General features: G+C 41.6%; 1 pseudogene; it reads right to left on the bottom strand.

Moving 5' to 3' along the window:
- Nucleotides 1–1,455: 1,455 nt before the first annotated feature.
- Nucleotides 1,456–3,108, bottom strand: LOC129006581 (TNF receptor-associated factor 6-like; annotated as a pseudogene).
- Nucleotides 3,109–3,434: the final 326 nt, after the last annotated feature.

Here is a 3,434-nt window from a genome sequence, read left to right as displayed (position 1 = left end):
GGCATATTATGAGGACGTGTGTGTGTGTGTGTGTATTTCCCCAGCTCTATCCTGAATGTCTGGAGTGCCTTAAGGTGGCACATTTTAACCTCCCAAATCTAGGCATCCATATTTATTATGTAGAATTGTAACTGCATCAAACTAATATGGTTCAACTTTTATGTAACAAAGTTGTGAGTTGTTTTTCAGTTTCCATAGACTCCAGGTTGAAGGTCAGGTAACCTGAGCATGTCCGGATCAACCAAATGTGCAACCCCGGGTGGAGCCTAAGTGCTCTGACCAGGAGTGAGGACTGAATTAAGAAGCATGTATACATATGTAACTAACCTGCACATTGTGCACATGTACCCTAAAACTTAAAGTATAATAATAATAAAATAAAATAAAAAGAATTTCAAAAGGAAAAAAAAAAAGAAGCAGACACCATATGGCAGGATCCAGGGGCCAATCAGATACAGTCGTGTCATCACCCCATGGCAGGATCCAATCAGATCATGCCTCTTGGCATCACCGCATTGAAAATTCAATCAGATCACATCTCATTACCCTATGCTTATACAACTTGACCCAGCCCCTGGTTCAGGGAGGCACTGGTTTAGGAACTATCCCAATGTTCTCCTTACTTGTTATAAGTAATAAAATCTCCTTGCTAAATGCTCCTTGGTCAGTGTCATTAGGCTTATACTCACCAAGTGACCAAACCCCCCCATTGTGTGAGTAACAGAATGTATTGACAAATATTTTTCCATAACTTATTAAAGTGAAATGAAGTAAAATATATAATACTTTAACAAAGAATGATTTTTTAATGTGATAAAAGGAACTCTAGCACAAACACAAATATAGCTCATAAATTTGGACAATGTACTTAGCTTCACTAGTCATAAAATTCCTCAATTGTAAAATGAGGACGTTAAAATCTGATATCTTAAGATTCCTTTGAATTTTGAGACTACGTATCTTTTTTATATGACTGAACTTCTAAGTATAAAGACTGCAGAGACTCTTTGATTAGATAAAATGTTAAGCATTTTAAAAAACATTCTAACTTAAAAATACCATTTTACTTTTTGTACCGTTTACATTTCATAATTTCTCCCATTTTTGTGATTTCCACATTTAATATGTTATATATAATGTTATAAAAATAGATTGAAGTTTTAAGGAAAGTTCATTATTATTAAAAGTTCAGTACTCTGAGTCTGGGCTTTCTGACAATAAAATACACCAGAGCAAAAGCCCAAGAAAGTACAACAAAGAGGTATACTAATTGACAAAATAGCTGCTGCAACATGCCACAGGCACTTCAGGCCTAACATTTCTGAAAAAGCATGGAACATGTGGATTCCCAGGAAAAAACTGCCTCAGATCACTTGTAACAGGAAGAAATAGTAAGTGACCTCTTTAACCAATACTCACTAGTAGATACTACATCTTTCCCGCGGCATTTTTGTTTGTTTGCATGTTATTGAGAACAGAGCAAGGAAAGGCACTGTTTTCTCCAGGTAGTTGTTTTTGAACAAGTGAGGGCAAGCTATACCCCTGCATCAGTACTTTGTGGCTGAAAACCCTCCCTCCGAAGGCTATCCATGTCAAAGCGGGTGGAGACCTCACAGTGCACTAATAATGTGTCATCCTTAATGAAAGTTCTTTGTCTTAGGGCTTCCAGATTCATAAAAGTTACATAGCCAAAACCTTTCGGGTTCCGTGGGATTGTGGGTCGCTGGAAAGCAAGCAGCTCTGGTTTGGTATCCATTATCTCTTCGTGGTTTTGCCTTACAGGTGCTTCAGACTGATCAAGAATTGTGAGGCATATTGTATCCTGGAAGGGCCAAGGGAGGTGGCTGTCATACTCCCCTTGCATTGTGTGGACAAAAAGGGATATATAGTTTGCACAGCGCTGAGCAGTCGGTAACGGAATGTGCAAGAGCATGCACAGTTTGTACCTGGGTTTGCCCATGTAGAATCCAGGGCTATGAATCACAACAAGTTTCTGCTCTTCTTAACATTTCAAATGCATTCCCAATCTTCCAAATGTAAATTCCGTTGCACTGCTGTGATTCAATTTCAGCAACTTTGTCCTCAAGGGTTCGAACGGTTCGTTTGAGCTCACTTACATACATACTCTGAGTTTCCATTTTATCAGTCAGCTCCCGGATTTGATGACCTTGTCTTACAAGGCGACCCTCTAACTGGTAAATAGTTTCCTGGAAATTCCGGACCTCTGAGATATACCCAGAGTCGGGTATAAGGCTCAAACTATGAACAGCCTGGGCCAACATTCTCATGTTTGACTGGGTGTTCTCTTGTAGGTGGCGTGCCAAGTGATTCCTCCGCATCTTTTCATGGCTACCAAAAGTACTGAATGTGCATGGAATTGGGGCTGTAGGGCAGTCTAGGTCATAAGGTTAGGCATCTGTTCTCTGATGAGTATAGTATTGCAGTACTCACAGATGACATTTGACAAAGGACAGTTCTGGTCATGGATCTCTTTATCTTCAAATGCCATTGATGCAGCACAGTTGTCACAAGATACCTGCCTCCTTGGATATTAATCTGAATATTAATATGGAATTTTTGGAAGGGACGCTCGCATTGGGGACAATCCATAAGAGCAAACTCACAATGTGCTTGATGATCCACAAGATGTCTCAGTTCCATCTTGTGCAAACAGCCTTCATTTGGACACTTCACTATCAGAGAAAGAATCTCACGTTTTGCAAAATTGTCTGGAAATAGTTTATTTTCCAGCAGTATTTCATTGTCAACTGGATATTTGTGACCTGCATCCCTTATTGATTTTATGATGCAGGCTTTGCAGAACCTATGGCTGCATGGCGTTTGCACTGCTTCTCGTAATGCCATCAAGCAGATGGGGCATTCATACTTGCTTTCCAGGGATGGGCCAAACTCTACATCATATCCCTGGATCTCCTCCATAAAGGAGCTGGAGAGGTTCCCCGTGCTGACAGTTCCGCCCACACTATCATTTTTTCTTGCAGCGCTACAGGAGCTGGCCATGGCCACACAGTAGTCACTTTCAGACTGGCTGGATCCACAGCTGTTTTCACAGTTTAGCAGACTCATAGTAACTTGATTATCACTTGCTCGCTCAAGAGCACCGGGCGGCCGAACCAGGCGGGCAGGCGCACGACTCTACGCAGCCAAGGCGCTGGTAGAGGACGGACACAGACACTGCGCTCTGAGACAAGGCTGCTTGGACGCCAAGCCCCAGGTGCGGACGCCACTGCTTCCGCCTTCTCTAAAACATTTTTTCGCATTACACCCTGTGAGAAAGATTCCAGTCTCCACTCTGCAAATGAGAAAACTGAAGAAAAGGCAGGTGAAGTGATTTAGTTGAGCTTGTACCACTAGCCAGTGGATAAGACTCTGATCGCCCTGTTTGACTCTAAATCCAGTATTGTTTCTCTACC

This window comes from Pongo pygmaeus, chromosome 8, assembly GCF_028885625.2.
Source record: "Pongo pygmaeus isolate AG05252 chromosome 8, NHGRI_mPonPyg2-v2.0_pri, whole genome shotgun sequence".
NCBI classification, from domain to species: Eukaryota; Metazoa; Chordata; class Mammalia; order Primates; family Hominidae; genus Pongo; species Pongo pygmaeus.
The sequence above is the reverse complement of the archived record's forward strand: the minus strand, read 5'-3'. Positions and strand labels throughout refer to the sequence as shown.